The sequence below is a fragment of the Camelus ferus genome, chromosome 6 (assembly GCF_009834535.1).
Source record: "Camelus ferus isolate YT-003-E chromosome 6, BCGSAC_Cfer_1.0, whole genome shotgun sequence".
Taxonomy (NCBI): Eukaryota; Metazoa; Chordata; class Mammalia; order Artiodactyla; family Camelidae; genus Camelus; species Camelus ferus.
In genome coordinates this window covers 61,742,674-61,762,056 of record NC_045701.1, presented here as the reverse complement: position 1 = coordinate 61,762,056, position 19,383 = coordinate 61,742,674, and the positions used below count along the sequence as shown (strand labels likewise).

General features: G+C 38.6%; 1 protein-coding gene across 2 annotated transcripts in view; it reads left to right on the top strand.

Moving 5' to 3' along the window:
• WDR89 (WD repeat domain 89) overlaps positions 1-6,282 on the top strand; it is a 44,169-nt gene extending 37,887 nt beyond the window's left edge. Inside the window, exon 4 of one of the 2 annotated variants that reach the window (XM_032482158.1) lies at positions 5,886-6,282. The gene's annotated coding sequence lies outside the window, so the exon portion shown is untranslated. Of the gene's footprint in view, positions 1-1,190; positions 1,736-5,885 lie in introns of those variants that run through there. The other variant, XM_032482157.1, reaches the window with a different exon arrangement.
• The last annotated feature ends 13,101 nt before the right edge of the window (positions 6,283-19,383 follow it).

Here is a 19,383-nt window from a genome sequence, read left to right as displayed (position 1 = left end):
CACAGATACAGCTACTCTGGAGAGCAAAAACATACATGGTCATGTATACTCTGTCCAAGCAGTTATGCTGCTTGGTGTAATATCCCAAAGGTATTTGTATACAGGTCCATCATTGGGCATTATTTGTGGTGTCATAGAGTTGGAGACAACCTGGATTCCATCCCTGGGAGACAGGTAAACATATGGTGGATGTACGCAATGAAGTACTCTGCAATACAATAAGCCACAGACTAGAGCTATACTTTAGCCATATGGCTTGATCAAGAAAAATATAGCATCCAATGAAAACAGTAAGAAATAGAATGCATGTGAGGGGAAAACCAATTATATAAATTTAAAATACATAAAAAGCAATTCAATTTTGCAATAACATACAATTATACATAGTAATCACCATAGAGTGGTTACCTGGTTGGTTACATGGTTATGGGGGGGAGAGAGAATGAAGGTGGGTTTAGAAATTAAAGAGGAAGGGAGAATGAGAGAGGATGGGGAGAAAGAGAAGACAAGAAATTTTAAAAGGAAAGAAAAGAATCACTTTGAAGGGATACTACACCTCTTGGAGTGTTTGAGAACTAATCATAGGCACGTGAAAAACCATGCAAATGAAAAGGGGTGGAGGATAATTTTTAACTCCAAGGGGTAAAAAATGGTATAAGAAAAGAAACAATCATAGTATATGGCTTGACCCAATGGTGAATAATATTTATGTAGTCATAATGTAAGCACAATATTGATTTGATCAAAAGTTGTAAAGTTATATTGAGAGCAGGGAAAGGAAGTGGAAGGGTATGCAAATGCTTAGTTTTCCTTTTCCATAGTAAAAAGTAAGCATTCTTTCTGTGAATAAATCAGGAAAATAGCAATCTAAGCATATTAGGTTAGAAGTATGTGAGAAAATCACCTGCAAAAACAGCTAAAAGAAAGTGGTTCCCTCTGGAGAAGAGAGAAGGGCAGAAGGGAAGGATAGGGGACTGCTGTTTTTGTTGTTCTTTAAGTTTTGTTATATCCATACCTTCTGGTAGAATATCATGATACTATTGGCTGCAAATAACAGCTCAATTCAAATTAACTAAGTAAGGAACATTTAACCTCACGTAAGTTCAGAAGTGAAGCATTTCTAGGGCTGGTTGTTAACAAGGATGCAAATTCTTCCCACTTTTCTTCTCTGTCAATTTTCATCTTGTCAGGTTCAAGTTCGCAAGATGACTGCAATTAGCCAATGATCACATCTATACTTAACAGTGTTTAATGGAAAACAGACTGTTTCGTTGCTTCTGGTTCTTTTTATTAAGGACTCATCACACTTTCTGAGAAGGCTTGCAGCAAGTATCATTGGCTGAAATGTCATTATTTGCCCAAGCCAAAAATAGTCACTAGCAAGAGGAACACAGTCACCACCAAGTGGCCGTCATGATTCACTGCCCATGGGGCTGGAGTTAATGTGCTTCTTTGAAGCAATGGATTCAGAGAAGGGTACAGAAAAGTAGGTTGGGGTTGATGAATAGTTGTTCTTCTGCAGATACTAACTACTTCTATTATGTGTACTTGTCACTTCAAAATAGTTTTCATTTTAACATTGAATCAAATAAATGAATGTAACATATTTGTGAGACAATGATTAACTTGCCCTGTTTAATCAATGTGCATTAAATGTAGACTATTCTATCTCTATAGGACTATTGTTTAGAGAAGAAGTAGGCATTAAAAAAAATTAAAAGGAGAAGCTGAAAAATACGTCAAATGATTTTTGTTGTCCTTTTGGCAAGGTTTACTTAATCTTCTGCCAGTGCAATCAGTAATATCACATAGAATTAATTTAGTCAATTACAGACTCATTAGTAAATCCATCTCTCAGATCTACAAACCAATTCTTAATTATCTAGCTTTGAGATTACTCACACATTGTCTTCTGGGTTTTGTGCTTTTCACTGTCCATTATCTTTTCGATCATGTGAAATGTCATAATGAAAATCACATGACTTTGCAGCCTCATCACCGTCCATCCTTCCCACTCTTATACATTACATATGAGCCAAAAGAAACTACTTGAAATCCCTGAATGCACCATGAAAATAATGCAACCACACTTTGCATCGGTTTTGTTATCTGAAAAAGAGAGATAAGTATGTGACAGAAACTACTAATTGTCTCCTATTATCTCTCCTCCCTTTCCATAGTTATGGAACCCGTACACTTTAGGTGGGGGTGTAATGCCCAGACTAAGGATTATATTTCCCAGAGTATTCTACAATTGTTTGTGGTTATAAGACCATATTAGGTTAATAAGATGTATGTGGAAACTTCTGAGAACCTGCATAAAATGACAGTTGAGTTCTCTGTGCCCCCTCCTGCCATCTGGAATGTGGATGTGATGGCTGGAGCTCTAGCCAACATCTTGGACCACGAGGATGAAGGCCACAACTACAGCAGTTGGCTTAAAGAGTCAGAGACCCTGAGGTTTTGTGGAGAAAGGGACTATGAAGCTATTGTGTAAGCCACTGTTTTAGGTATCTGTTACAAGCAGTGGAACCTAACCTAAGTATAAACTTAAGATTGCTGACAATATCAGATAAACTGATTCACATCAAGCTCTTAGATGTGTATCTGAGAGTAGAGTAAGAGCAGAGTAATACTGATAATGTTATACTAGTCCCATGCTTTGGTAAAGTTTTCCCTCTGCCTGGCAGTTTGTTTGGCAAACTCGTATTTGTCCTTAAGACCCAAATCAATCATTTCCTCCTCTCTGAAATGTTTCTGATCCCCAGCTGGGCAGTTAACTTCCTTTGCTTTATACTAGTTCTCAACCTTGTGTATACTTTTATAGCAACTTGACATTTAATTTTATTTATTTATTTATTTTTTTTTTGCAACTTGACATTTTAGTTTACACATCTGTCTCCCTTCTATACCACTCTTTCTCATTCAAAACAAAACAAACAAAAACAACTGGAGTTCTCTCTCAGTAGATTTTGATACTGCCCTTAAACCTACTACAGTGTTAATAAGCCAATCCTGCAATTCCCTCCACCACCCCTAAAGACCTGATGCACCACTGGGCACTGTAGTAGATGAAGCTGGAGAAAGAGGTTTGGTCTCTGTACTCACAGAATCTGCAATGTGCTCAGTGAGGATAGAGTTTCAAATAATAATAATACGATGTACAGCGTGCACATGTAGGAGGGACGAGAGCATGATTCATTCTGATCTCAGGCGCAGGTTAAGAAAAGATGATGCCTGGACTGTATTTTAAAAGAAAAAAATAGTTTACCCGGCAGACTGGAGAAAGGGGAGAAAAGAGCCCCGGGAGAGAAAATAGGCAGAAGGAAAAACATGTGCAAAGGCGCAGAGGCACAAAATATGTGGTTAATTTTAGTCAAGAGCACTGGACTCAGGACTTCCTGAGTTTCTCCACAAACACATTCACAAAACATGTTGTAGGTTGAGTTACTTCTGCAGATGGCTCATCTCATCTATTATGTCTTGAGTTTTCACTGCTTTAAATCTGACGATAACATTTCCCTGAGCCTGTTTTCTAGACTCAATACTGCTAGATAATAATTGAAGTTGTGCATATTCAGGAGCTCTTCCTTCTAAAGGCTCACTCTCTTCTCTGACATTCAGAGCATTTGCAAGATATCCTTATAAAAACTTCCCGGTTAGGTTTTCATTTGTGGTTAACAGCAGATTTGCCTGTTTTCTACCCAGTCTTTAGTCCCTAGCCTAGGGGCAATGCTGTGTTCATTTAGCTTAGTCTTTCTGTTTGTTTTTCAGTTCCAGTAGCCCCCTTGTTGACTCAACTAGCTTGTATATATGAAGTTGCTGTCTGTGCCTTTATTTCTTTTCTCTAGGACAGAATAAAGGCTTCATATTTCCTTGGGGGCTTGACAAATAAGTAGCTTGGCCCAGGAATGGAATGAGATCCTAATAGGTTTAATCAAGTACTCTCAGAGACCCTCAGTGGCTCTGAGTCTCACAGAGCCCTGAGCCTGGCGTAGTTTTGCTGTCGCTTGGCTGGACAGAGCTGCCATGTTCTGCCTGGAAACTCCTTTTAAGGCTGGACTGAGTCTTGGACAAGCCTTAAAGGCTGTTCGAGATCCAAGCACCATCAGTGCGGGTTTCTCTTCGCTTCCATTGTACTTTACTCACACAACTCTCCTGTTGTGATGTACTGGAGATAATTGTTTCCACTTCTACCTGTTCTGTCAATCATTGCTACCATTAGTACCGGCCAAAGCCAAAGAACCGAGTTAATAAGAAGTCAGGGTCCTGTCTCGTGAATGCTCATTCTCTTCGCAGAGCCTGCTTACTCGTCATGGGGTCTTTGATAAGGCCCGAGTTTGAGTGCTGGTTCTGGCCTCAACCTGCAAATACACTCAATAGATGCTTAGCGCCTCCTAGGCCAGGATTCCTTGTTCTCTGCAGCAGTGTGGTCCTTTTGCTTCTCTTCACTGCTGCATCTGTTGTGATGTGATCAACCACTTGCACCGGGCTCTAGGTTTGATCCCCTACCTGGCTTTGCCTGAGGTAGTGTAAGAAATAATCTCTGAACAACTTGGTGAGATAGAAACCATTAATCTCCCCATCTCACATGTAAGGATGCAGAGGATTACAGCAGTAAAGTTACCTATGACTTCAACACCAGAGCAAGAAGCAGTGTAAGAATGGGAAGTAATCGGCTCCTGTTCTGACCTGGTCACATCCTCAGGGTTGTATGTAGCAAGCAGTAATGTGATCTGTGTTGTAGAGTGTGGACTCAGAAGTCAGACTGCCTGGGTTTAAGCCCTTGCTGTGTTAGTTATTACTTCTGTGGTTTGGCGGGGAGGCAGGTTACATAACCTCTCTGTGCCTTGGATTCCTCATCTAAAAAAAATGGAGAAATTAATAGTCTTTACCTTTTATGTTGTTCAAGAATTAAATGAGTTAATACAGTTGAAGCACTTAGTGTAAGGGCGTGGGACATGAAAAGCCCTCAATAACTGTTAGCTACCATCATCATCATCATCACTGGAACCAAGTTTGTCAGGTAGTAGAGGTCAGATAAAATGAGGCCTAGGGCGGTTAGTCACTGATCACACAAATTTGTGCTTGCACAATGCTTTACAGTGTCTAAAGTACTTTCATATTCATTATCCTGCATAATTCCATCACTCAACACTCTGTTGGCTAGTGGAGCCCGTTACACCATCTTTATTTTAGGGATCCACTCAACACTACTTAGTAAGGCCTTTTAGGTGTTGGGCACTGCTATGTTCTCAAAATTCAAAGATGGAAACATATGGCTTCTGCTTTTAGGTTAACAAGAACTATCTGTGGGAGTGGGTTTTGAGGGGCTGTCATTGTGGAGGTACAGATAAAGGTCAGTGGACATAGAGGAGTTCCAGGAGGAAAGTCAGAGTAGTGGCATTTAAGCTGTGGCAGGAATGTTGAGAAGTTTCCCAAGTAGATGAAAAGGACAGTGCACAAGCAGAGGAAGCATGAACGACTATGGTACATCCTGAGGAAACTACGTACCATTCACTGTTGCTGGACATGAAGTGAGGGGCATGTGGTGTAAAACATGAGTTAGGTAAGCAGGAATCAGATAATGAAGGAGTATACTGGAAAGAGGTGTTCAGAATTTGCCCTGTAAGTGATGGGAGCTCATGAAGAACTTTATGTTGAAGAGTGACATGATCAGATTTGTGTCATTCTGTCGGCAGTGTAGACAAGGGGGACATAATTATCTCAAAGGCCAAAGTGGTCAAATCAACTCTGGTCTCTTTGACCCAAGTTTGGCAGATTTTCCATTAAATCATGCTGATCCCTCTGTAGAGCAGTATATAAAAGGTCCCACTATTTACTATATTGATTTGTTGGTGTGAATTTAAATTCTTGACTTACAGAATGGGAAAAGATTTCACATAATCACTATACAACTCAACCCTGTCTCTTCTCTGTGGGGGATGTGCCTATCAGAAGATACTTTTCTCTTGAATTCCATCTCCTCACTTGGATGGAAGAGATCTACAGCTCATTCCTTCTTCAGGTATGTGCAGAGCATAGTTTCCACTGAGCAGTTTGTTCTAGGGCCTGTGTCCTTTATAAATTCATGTAATTTTCAAGTCTAAATTTAATTTTCATTGATACAGTGTAATTCTATTTCTCCTTTCATAAGATTATATAGTAAGTCCAAAGATGTACGGACAGTGGGGTGGGGAGGGTATAGTTCAGTGGTAGAGTACATGCTTGGCATGCATGAGGTCCTGGGTTCAATCCCCAATACCTCAATTAAAATAAATAAATAGATAAACAAACCTAATTACCTCCCCTCCCCCCCCAAAAAAATTTAAAAAAAAAGATAAGGATAAAGTAGGAAAAAAGGGTAAAAAATAAAAGATAAGGGTAAAAACAGAAAAAAAAAATTTAAAAAGATGTGTAGTCAGCAGCCTTTAGCAGGAGAGTTTGCTTTCTCCATGAGACAATAACTACCCTCAGTGTGTTTAATCCTCTTTGCTTCCATACCCCTGTCCCTATCAGAGGGCATCAGTCAGCCTAACGCACAGCAAGCTGGCCAGCAGGGAATCTTCCACTTGAGGTGACAATGCTTTTGCTTCTGATGCTCTCAACCCAGGGATCATTCTGTCTGGCCAAAGAGAAAAGAAATATAGTCCTGTACTATTAACGCACTCTCTTGGCTTTTCCTACTGTCCTATCAGTCTGGCAGGACCTTATTAGAATTCCAGGAATTCCCCAAGGTCCCCAAATTCTCATGGTTAGTATGATTCTATGTTACTGGCAGAGATTTAGCCCAAATTTATCCTAGGGATGTTATTATCATTCTGGCAAAATTGATGTCCTTGAACGTTTCTTTGCCATCTGTGTTCTACTTCCTGCTTGCTGGAACAAGAACTGCTAAATAAACTCTTCTCTCTCATCAATAACAGCACCCACTTCTGAGGTTAAGTTCAATTTTTCAAACTGTACCCAGAAATATGGTCTTTTATTCATATACTCACTCAATCATTTATCCATACTTTGAGTGCTTATTATTTGCCAGCCACTGTATTAGTTATTTGAGGCATAGTACTGAATAAAACAGATAGGTCCTTCCATCATGAACCCTCTGATCTACTGACCCTGATATTTGGGAAGAAGGGGGATATTAAAAGTAATGAACAGTTTGTTAAGTGAGAATGGGAAGAAATGGAAACGGCTACAGTTGGCAACATTGTAATTTATGCATCTTAAGTAAGAAGTTTAAACATTTTAATCGTTATATATGAGCATGATTGCTATTTTCAATTTAATTAGAGGGAAGGCAATATGCCGCCTCTTAACATATTGCAGTAGAGTCCATGAGAATGGGGCTATTTGTTTAAAAGACAACTGGTTCCTTAAAAAGCTAAATATAAAATTACCATATGATCCAATGATTCCACTTCTAGGTATATATTCCAAAAGACTTGGAAGCAGGATCTTGAAGAAATAGTTGCACCTCCACGTTCATTGCACTACTGCACAATTGCCAAGAGGTAGAAACCACCCGAATGTCCATGGACAGATGAGTGGATAAAGAAAATGTAGTACATACATACAGTGGACTATTTATTCAGCCTTTAAAAATAAGGAAATCCTATCATATGCTACAACATGGATGAACCTTGAGGACATTATATTGAGTCACAAAAGGACACATACCATATGATTCCTCTTAAATGAGATATCTAGAACAGTCAAAATCATGGAAACAGAAAGTAGAATGGTGGTTGCCAGGGGGTAGGGGGAGGAAGAAATGGGGAGTTGCTTGATGGCTAGAGTTTCGATTCTGCAAGATGAAAAAATTCTAGAGATCTGTTACAGAACAATGGGAATATTGTTAACCCTGTTGAACTGTCCACTTAATATGGTTAAGAGGGAAAATTTTGTATTATGTGGGTTTTTTCTGGCTACAATTAAAAATTTTAAAAAGTAGTTTAAAAAGTTAACATGATGACTATGGAAGCAACTGTGGACATGACAGAATGAATGGTGCGTTGGGGTCAATTAGAAGGTTGGGGTTGCAGACCTAGCACTGCTGATCCTTAGCTGTGTGACTGTGACCTGGACTTGCATTTGGCCACTAAGCCTCAGGGTCCTCTCTGGTAAAATGGAGATCATGTCACTACTTCAAAGAGTTTTGCAGGGTTAAGTGAGATGATGTGTGTGCAAGTTGGCAGACCCTAAAGAGGTATTCAAATGTAAGGCATTTTGATGGTGATGATGAAAGATTTCTCTGTTATCTGGCCTTGCCACTGTTGCATCAGGTCATACCCAGGCATGGTGGGATGTTGAAGTACCATGAGAGACATTAAGCTTCTCTCTTCCATTTCTCCTGCTATTTTTCTCCACATCCAGGTTATAGATGTTAAAAGTAGAATGCCTAAACTGGTTGCTGATTCTCTTACCCTCCTGAACTGTTCTTACTGACTTCTCTCCAGGAAAATTTTCTTTTTTCAGTTTTCTTATTTTGGTTAATGCAATCACAGAATTGGAGAGATTAAATACAAACATATGAGAAAACTGAACTGCAATGCTATTAAAATAGTGGGTTAACTCCTGTCTAGCACCCTTAGAATAATTAGGACCCCAGCTAGCCCTTCCTTCCAGTTAGGAAGGAAAAGTCTTGAATAAACAAAATGGGGGAATGGAAGGAAGGGTTGGCATTTCTGATGGCAGGGAAACTTATGAGCAAAGTTTGGAGAGAAAAATAGATAAGGAAAGCTTAGGGGACAAAGAAGACAGAGGCCTGCTTGAAATGATGAGCCTAAAAGATGGGAAAGGGGTACAAATAATGGGGGAATTCAGTAGCAGGCTTAGTTAGGGTAGTGGGTTTTGTGTAGTGAGGAGTTTAGCCATTTCAGTTTGAGAGTAGAAGAATGATCTATTGAATGTGGGTTTTAGACTAAAATAATTCTTGGGCCTATCATTAAAAAGTCTACAAATAACAAATGTTGGAGAGGGTGTGGAGAAAAGGGAACTGTCCTACACTGTTGGTGGGAAGGTAAATTGGTGCAGCCATTATGGAAAACAGTATGGAGGTTCCTTAAAAAACTGAAAATAGACTTACCATATGATCCAGCACGCCCACCCCTTGGCATATATCCAGAGGGAACTCTAATGTGAAAAGATACATGCACCCCAATGTTCATAGCAGCACTATTTACAAAAGCAAAGAAATGGAAACAACCTAAATGTCCATCGACAGATGACTGGATAAAGAAGATATCACACACACACACACACACACACACACAATGGAATCCTACTCAACCATAAAAAAGAATGAAATAATGCCATTTGCAGCAACATGGATGGACCTAGAGATTATCATACTAAGTGAACTAAGTCAGAAAGGGAAAGACAAATACTGTATGGTATCACTCATATGTAGAATTTAAAATATGACACAAATGAACTTATTCATGAAACAGAAAAAGACTCATAGAATAGACATGGAAAACAAACTTATGATTACCAAAGGGGAAAGAGGATGGGGGAGGAATAAATTAGAGTTTGGCATTGGCAGATACAAACTACTATATATAAATTTGATAAACAATGATGTCCTACTGTATAGCACAGGGAACTATATTCAATATCTTATAATAAACCATAATGGAAAAGAATATGAAAAAGAATATATATGTGTATATATGTATGTGTATGTGTATATATGTATGTATATACATACGTATATATGTATATATGTATGTATCACTTTGCTGTACACCAAAAACTAATACAACACTGCAAATCAACTGTACGTCAATAAAAATATTCTTTGGCTTAATGCAATTACAATAAAATCTCAATGGGTAATTTAGGAGAGCTCTACAACATGATACCAAAATTCAACTACACAAGTCATTAAGTGATAATAAGAAAGAAAAAGACTTAAAAGTATAATAAAGAAGGACTTGTCTTGACAATAAATGATGATGGAAAAGTTGCTTATTTATAAAAAAAATCAATTATGATTCTCATTTTACAGCATATACTAAAATTAACTCAAGTTCAATTAAAGAGTGTAGTGTAAGAGAAAAATAAAACAAAAATTAGAAGATAAATATAGATAAATGTCTACTCTTTGGATGAGGAAGGGTTAATTTGAACATCAGAACATCTTATATGCTACTGGTGAGACTGCATATTGGTACAAATATTTAGGAAAGCAACATGCCCCTATCTCGTGAAGCTGAAGATACACACATCTAGGGTATGTGCTTCTTCAGCTTCACGAGATAGGGGATGTGCCCAGGAATGTTCATAGCACCACTATTCAAGATAGTAACATGCTGAAACAATCCAAACATTGCAAAACAAGGGATGAATAAGCTGCAGAAGATTTGTAAGTAGAATGCTACATAACAGGGAAAGTGAACGATCCAAAGTATCTGTATCAACATGGTTAAATTAAAAACACATCATGTTGAGTGAAAAATTATGTTACAGGAGATAATATACACTATAATACCAATTATATGCAATCCTAAAATAATGAAGAGAATACTACATGCTCTTTAGGAATACGTACTTTTTTAGTAAAAGTATGACATGGGAATAAAGAGCACAGAGTCAGGGTCATGGTCACTTCTGAGAAAAAAGGGATGTGATGGGGGATGGTTACATAAGAGGCTTCCACCATGTTCGAATTTATTTTTAGAGCTGTGTGGTTATATTATTGTTATAGTATTAATTTTGGATCTTTGTAGCTCTAAAATGTTTTGTGAAATAAAGTTTAAGGTGATACATATTCCTTATAAAAAATTAAACTATCTCAATATATAATTTAATTTTTACCACCTACCTCCAACCCATGCCCAAAGATATTCACTGTCAACAGTTCTAAGTATATCCTTACAGACCTTTTCTAGACTTTTACCTTTTCTAGATATCTATATATTTTGTACATCTGGTTTCTCCTAATATAAATAGGGTACTACTTTACCTATAATGTTGTAATTCTTGCTTTTTTCACTTACTGTCATAGACACCTTTCCATATGAGTACATATATATCTCCCTTATATTTAATGGCTGCATAATAATCTATAGTATGAATATACCATATTTTATTTTACTATCCTTCAACTGATACATATTTAAGTTGTTTCTATTATTTGTTATTAAAATTCTGCAATGAATATCCCTGGTGAAACTTAGGAGTATTTTTGTTTGAAAGATTTCCAGGGGGAGGAATTTTTAAGGCAAAGACTTTCTAATAATTTATGCTTAGTAATGAAAGAAATCCCAAAGGAAATTGGGTAAACTCCTGTATGTAAAATCAATATGTAAAAAATTCACATCAGTAAATTACAAAAGCACTAAAACTGTAATAGAAAAAGAAGCTATGTACACTAACAGACAATTTGCAGGAAAAAGAAATACAAATGACTACTAAATATGTGGAAATATTTTTAACTATTCTAGCTAATTAAAGAGGTGAAAGTTGTAATTAGCTTTAAATTTGGGGCTTATCCATTTATTTTCATTTTATTTTATTTTTAAAGTGAGAGTAGGTTTATTTAGAGAGATACATATTCCATAGGCAGAATGGAGACTGTCTCAGAAGGGGCCTATCAATTTAGACAAGATGAGAATAATAGTGTTGGCAATGTGGAAGAACTTAATCAAGGACTTAAAAAATGTTCTTATCCCTAGACCATTAATTCCACTATTATAAATTTATTTGAGGGGAAAAAAATCAGAGATGTTTTATGTAGACAATCATTGGATGTATTTTGGGGCAATGACTTCTTTTCTTCTTTTTCTTTCCCAATACACATGAAAACAGCAGAGAGCCCCCATCACTCATTTTGTGCGATGTACCTCTGATGTCCTGCCCACAGTTAATGGGACCAGACATGGGTAGCCGAACCAGCCCCCCTTTCCAGGAATTCTAGCCTGACTTCGGCTGCTCTCTTAAATGGAAACGATGAAAATGTGAGAGCTTGATCTGCCATTTTGCACCATGTAGCCTGGTCCTCAGAGAAACTCCTCTTTAATGAGTGAAAAAAAAATAAAGCATAACCACAGCAAGGGACAGAGATTAAAAAAAAGACCCCAGGGCTTTCCCATCCTGCTGCTAGTCCCTGCTTGCTGAGGCTAAGTGGTCCTTGCCCAAGATTTTCTAATAACAATTCCTCTCCTTTGCTTACACTGGCTCCAATAAGTCCCTGGTAAGGTTCCTGCTGGTCTGGCTGAAGAGAGAGAACCCCAGATTCTCAATATTCCAGCACATGGAGAGGTGAGGGGAAATGAGTATCCCAGTCCCCACCTCTGGAAGTAGACTGGGGAAGACAAGGAGGAGTGGAAGGAAGAACTCAACACTGGTTGAGAACTTATTAATAAACTGAAAATAATCTATGTGACTCATTTAGATAGCTCCTGAGCCATAGTAAAGAATACTTCAAACAAACAAATGCATCAAGCCAGGAGTGAATGAGGGCTCTGAGTGTCATGAGGTCCAGCTTAAATACTATGTCCTCTTTTTCCTTAAATTTTTTTTTTCTTCCATTTCCCACTCTTGGTCACAAGGTATTACACTGGGCTCTGGGCTCCCGTAGTAATTATCCCTTGGTCATAACATCTTGTCATAGTACTTATTATGTCTTATTCATATGTGAATTTCCCCAGAGCAGAGTAGGTACTTAAATTTTGGAATGAATGTATGAGGGAATAATTAAATACAATAATGAAAATTTGGTAGGGAAAGTTCTCTAATATTAAGTGTTTGAAAGGCTTATTGAAATGTACTCACCATCCATGATGGTGATGATTTCTATTGAAGCTAAGCACTTACCCCCCATTTGCCTCTGAAACCAGTGACTTTTAGTTAATTACAACTCTTTCCTCTAAAGGGTCAAGACAGCTGGAATTTTATACTTTGAATGAGTCTCTTCTAATGTTTGCTCTTCAAAAATACTTTTTTTCATAAATAGTTTGTTCCAGCTGCTGACGGTTTTGTTAACTAGGGCACTAACCATCCAAATCCGTGAATGTAAGCTTTATTGACTTTGAAACCCATCAGACAGAATATTTTCAAATACTACAGGTGAACTGCTGCCATTATCCCTATTTCAAAGCTCTTTAAACCTAAATTCTCCACCTACCCCCTCCCCCAAATCTCTTCACTAAGAAGGTTGATTTGGATCCACACTGCAACCTACCTCCACCAGCAAAGTTTGTGCTTCTCACCAAAGACAGAATGGGGCTTCTTTGTTATTTTGGAAAAAGAATTAAATATCAAGGGAAATGAGCTGGAAACTATATAGAATGTTTTCTATATATTCCACACGGCACTATACGCAAACCAGATTGTAGAGAGGATTTCCCAGAGAAGACAGGCAGTGAAACAGTTTAGAATTTCAGTGCCTAACTTCTAGTCTTAACTGTTACCCAACCAAATTCTGCCCCTTACTAGCTGTATGCCCTTCGAAAAGAAACTAAAACTTTCTGTATCTTAGTTTCTGCATCTGTAACATTAACAGGTTATTTTAAAGATTAAAAGAGAGAATATACATGAAGTATCTGCCACGGTTCCTTGCTTACAGTGTTCAGTGAGCGGGAGTTTACGTTGATGATGATGAAAAACTTGGCCAATTGTTTTCACTTTCATTGTATAAGACATTTAACCTCTGTATCTTATTTGTCTTCCCTTCTGTAAGATGGAGAAAATAGTAGCCTTGTATTAGTCTTATATTAGCCTTATAAAAGTACTTGACCATATCACTAGCAAACAAGGATTTAAAAATAGAGGTAACTTGGTACACTGTGAAGAGAGCTGGCCCTCAGAAGAACTGGATACAAATTGTGGTTCTTCTAGTTACTAGCTGAGGGACACTGGACAGCTTCCCTGATCCTCACTTTTCTTATTTATAAAATGAAAATGATATGTATCTACAGAGTTAAGATTCAAATTAAGTAGTACATATGAAAGTAAGCTAAATTGCTATGCACGTTTGGAGTTATTACTAATACCATATAAGATTGGATATGTTGTCTTTTTTTTTTAAATAATAGCACATTAAGGTTTACGTTCTCATCCTCTTTTGGTTGTCTTGCCCCATGAGAACATTTTAATAGTGATTAATCTTCTGTTCATAGGTTTTACCTAATTTTATTGATACTTTAAAAGCCATGTTCATTCTCTATGATAGATAAGAACCTTAGATGCAATATTCAACTATAAGCTGCATTTTCTAAAAAATGGCCTTGGTGTTTTAAGTGACACAGTAAAAATAACCTGCTGAAAAGCAGTGAGAATAAGCAGGAATAATTCTTTATTGCTAAGAATAAATCTTATTTTCCTGTTTGGTAGGTCACTGCACTCTCTCTCCTCTTGTAGGTGTGTTCTAGGGAAACTTTACTCTGTTAAGTCTTATTCTTAAGAATATCTGCTTTGAGTCTTAAAATAAAACCCAACAAATAAATGTGACCTGATAAATTACATTAAAAAGAATTTCTGGCAGGGTTACTTTAAATGATATCTTTGTATCTTTAAGAGTAGGTTTTGTTGAAAGATTTCATTTAGTTCAACCTGCAGAAAACCCCAGATTCAAGGCCTAAGAGCAAACTGAGGCTTGGAGAGGTTTAGTGACTTGGCTGTGTATTATTAGTCATGATTCTTATGGGTGTAAGTTATAGAAATTCAGCTCCAAAGAAGCTTAAACAAAAAAAGGGAATTCACGGGGTCACATAACTGAAACTAGCTTTAGATATAGTTGAATCCAGCAGCTCCAATCATGTTATTAAAACTCGGCATTTGGCGTGGAGGTATAGCTTAGCGGTAGAGTATGTGCTTAGCATGCATGAGGTCCTGGGTTCAATTTCCAGTACCTCCGTTAAAAAAAGAATCAGATTTTAGAAAATCAGGTTACAAAAAAAAAAGAAATGAAAGAATTACGTAAAAAAATCAGCATTTGCCAAAGTTTGAATGAATGAATAGATAAATAAATAAATAAATACATGCATGCATGCATACCATGGTACTGGCTTACTCCAGGATGGAAGAGAGGGAGGAAGGTGGTCATATGTAGCCCCAAGTTACATAATTTCTATGGTTTATGATCCAAAAGGAAGAGAGGCATCTCTTTCTCAGCATTCACAGAGCAAATCTTGTGGAAGATCCTAATGATTCCCTTGGTTCATGTACCCATCACTCATGGTTAACAGTCCCACCAGGATCATGTGGGAGTGAGGAAAAGGGGAGATGTGTGGGAAGCAAATACCACCACACCAAGGCTAGGCTATTACTAAAGGTAGGGCTAGGACCTCAGTCCTACCGCCGTTGTGAAGGTTATAGTGAGGATGAGAAATCGGTAAGCTTAGAGCAAAAATAGTTTAAGCCCATTTTAAAGGAATATAATTTAGAAATGAAGATAAAACTCTAATAAGAGTTAAATCCAATGACTTTTTTATTTTCATAAGTATATGGATATTGTAAAATGCAAATCCCTGTTATTGCTAATGAATGCTCCTACACACACTCAATAATTGAGTGTGGAAGTGAACTGAAAGCCATGCCTCTCATTTCCTTGCTCCTTATTTTCTTCCTGTCATAGAGGGGTATTCCAGGTATAGTTTCAAGGGGGAAAAAAAGACAAAACGTCTTAAAGAAAAATTTCCAAATGGATAAAAATTATTAAAATGTGAAGAAAGTGGATGATTATGGTAAGTTATCATGTGTCAGGCACTGTAATCAGTGCATAACCTCACTTCAATCTGATAACTATCTTATGAGTTAGGAAGTGTTCTGCTTCTTTACAGGCTGTGGGGAGTGAGAAATTTGCCCCAGCTCCTGGCTCTCAGAGCTGGGATTCCACCTTGGGTATGTCTGATTCCAGAGTCTGGGTTCTCATCATTATGCTTATAATTAGTTACAACTTTAGTGCATTTAATTGTGTAATTTGACTATTTTAGAGGCAAAATTACCACTTGCGGTAAATTATTTTCTGTTTTATCCTGTGTGAAATAAAGTGTTCTTGAAGCTGGCTTTCTCTTTCTTTGTTTTTTTTTTTTTTTTTTTTTTTTTTCTCCCTCCAATTTTCCTTCCGCATCAGTGACATAGGGTCCCTCTCCCTGCCTTGATCCATGACTGACCTGGGCCTCTCACTGCCTGGTATGCACCAAAACACTTGAAGTCTCAAGCTATACTTACATACATTAATCACATGAAAAGCCATGAATAACCTATAATTTCTGAGGTACATCTGAAAATGCAATTGCACTATTTATTTATTTATTATTTTTAAATAGAGGTACTAGGGATTGAACCCAAGACCTCGTGCACGCTAAGCATGCCCTCTACCACTCAGATATACTCCCTCCACCTGCCATTAACTGCATTAAACTGTGACTCATGAAAATGTCACTGTGGAGGGTGTTTCCCGAGACCAAAGTCCCTTGTCTACACTAGCTGTCTATGTATTCTTTTTATTGTTTTTGCTGAGAGAGCATCTCTTGTCTCAGGCTTTTTCACTGTTCTTCCCTCTCAGCTCACAACCAGCTTTGTGTACCCTCCCCCCCCCCCTCACGAGTTGGGCTAGTCTACCTCTGATGATGTCTTATCAGCGTAGGCCTTTTCCTTCTATATTGGTTGATAATTGGTTGGATGATGGTTCTGCTTATTATCTTAGGCCTTCTTTAGTTCACCGGTCAGCCACCATTTGATACTCTACAGACTTCCAGCCTCATCACATGGCCAGCCTACCAGTAGATTCATGATAAACTCATGAAGCAAATGCTTTCATCTTATAGCAAAGCACAGTGCTTTGTCACTTGATAACGGCTTCCCAGATGGCTATAATGTATTTCTTTTTGTATTACCACTCAATCATAATATATGCTTAGGGAGAAGTTCATTGTAAATGACAGTGGATATAAAGTCACATTCAAATTATCTTTTTGATGAATTTGATATTTTTAAAGTCAAAATTGGTTGGATTTATTAAATTGTTATTTTAATTTTGAAATGTGACTGTCAGAAATCTGATACTGGGAGAAGTGTCAGTCCTACCATTTACTTGTTTTCCTGTGGTTTCTTTGCAAAGGACACTGGTAAAGTGACTTTCTTATTTTCTATGGGTTAGTTTAATTAAACGTAAATAATACAATCAGTAAGTCAACTGAACCTAGCAAATCGTAGTAAGTCACTATATTTTTGACAGGGACCGACTGGGTGGGACCACCACTGGCAACCCCTGGAAATGAGTAATCCCACTTTTCTTTGAAGACATCTCCTGTGTTGTTCTAGGCCAAGAGACCATTCCATGGGTTGATAGTAGGGTCACTCATCATGTATATAAAATATTAGTTTTCTTTTTTGATTAAAAAATTAAACATAAATAGATGCCCTCATATTTTCTGCTCCTGCATCCTAAATGGACTGCCTTGTACTATTCCTGGAATATACATACCCCTGGGGTGCATGGACTTCCTTTAGAAACTATTGGTCCAAGGAACAATCTCTCACATAGGCAAAGATGTTTCCATTTAAAAACCTACTCATTTCAGTTACTCAGCCACTTTACAGAAAGTGAGTTTTGAAAGGAATTGTCTTTATAGAGATCCATAATTTGCAAGCAAAATATCCACTCTACAAAATGTGAAATGTTCTAAGCAACAGCTGTGAGCATTTCAAACATGCACTACTCTTTGACAGTTCAATTGTTGCCAAGGGAAACTGGGTTGGCTTTAAAATCTTCCTTGGTTTAAATTCTGCTTTTACCCTTAATCAGAAATTGAGCAAACAAGTTCTGCATGGCTGGGACACTGAGCTTTTCATACAAACTGGCATGGGAAATTGAGATGTGGAAATGTAAGTTTCTTGAATACAGGAAGGAGACTGGTATTCTACCCAGTTTTCTAAGGCCTAGGGGTAATGAACTTTTCAAACACTGGCACTGTCTACACAGTGGCTGATCACCTGGTGTCAGAAGGGGAAGCTCCTTTCCATCTAAGACCACCATCTTTTTGTTTCCCATTTCAGTTCAAAACAGGAATTGAAAAAATTTCTTCATAGTACAAAAAACCTTTTTCCATTCAAGAGCTTTATCTGGGAGTGTGCATAAAAATTTGTAACATTTGAGTATTAAACACCACAAACGAGAAATACAACGCATTTGTTGTTGTCACTCGTATATATGGTACAGTTTTATTTATATATAGTTCTATTTCCTAACTATAGAGAACATGACTTAATACAAAGGGGGAAAAATAAATCTACAGAATGGCACCCACTATACTAAAAAAAATACTGGAGGAAAGTTCACCAAAATACTAACAGTGGTTACCTCTGGGTTGAAGGATTATAAATGTTATCTTTTTCCTTTTCCAAGTTTTGGAACATTTGGTACCGAGATTTGTACTTAGCATTAAGACCCGGAGACTGCTACTCTAGATAATACAAATCTACGTACACCCTCAAAGATGTACGTAGCGTGCATTCAAATAGAGCGACAGTCCAAGAATACTCTCTGGAAATGCACCATTTGGCCTAGAGCTCACCAGGGATGCAAACGTCTCTCTAAATATTTTATCACTTGTTGTAGCCAGAATTAAATGAAGCCTTCTCCAAAAACTCTTTCGGATTCAACCCGCCAATTAAGAAGCTCCCATGCTCCTACAGTTTGGAGCCGGGTTTCCCTGAGCTCCGTGCAGCGGGTGGGCCGGAGCGGCTGACCTCAATAAATGATCGCAGAGCGTAGACAGCGTTGACACCTGCAAAAGCTACCCGGAGCTGGCCCCAACCTAGGCTGGCAGGAGCTTCAGGGAGCTGATATTCAAAACAGAGGTTTAGGTTAAAGGAGACGAAGATACAAATCGAAGCGATACCCAACCCTGGGCCGGGCCCCAGGGGTTCAGATTTCGGTGCCCACTAGGTTCAGAAGAGAGCGACTGCGGCGGGATTCATATCGCGCTGCAAGGGGCCCATTTACACAGGCACAGGCGCTGGTTCGCGTCCTGAGTAGGACTTCTCGAGCCCAGAGGCGCCAGCCTAGTGGCTGAAGAGGGCAGAATCAAGGCCCAGGGGGCGCCCCCGCCCCAGCCGACCCTTGCCCTTGGAATCCTCCAGCTGAATACGACCGCCACCCAGAGGCTCTGCATTGCGCGGAAACGCGTCCCATTGATCGTCAGCCGCACACCCTCGGGTTAAGGAGCTCCTCTCACGGCAGGCGGCTGCAGCTACCACCCTCCTCGGCCAGCCCCACCGCTTGGCGGAAGCGGCAGCAGCGCGGCCGAAGATCGCGGTTGCATCCGGGTCCCTCTCGCCTCAGCCCAATCCTCTGCCTCCTCTCTTCCCACCCTCCTGTTTCTCCGCCCCCCCGCCGCCAATCCCTGATCGGCTCTCAGCCCAACATGC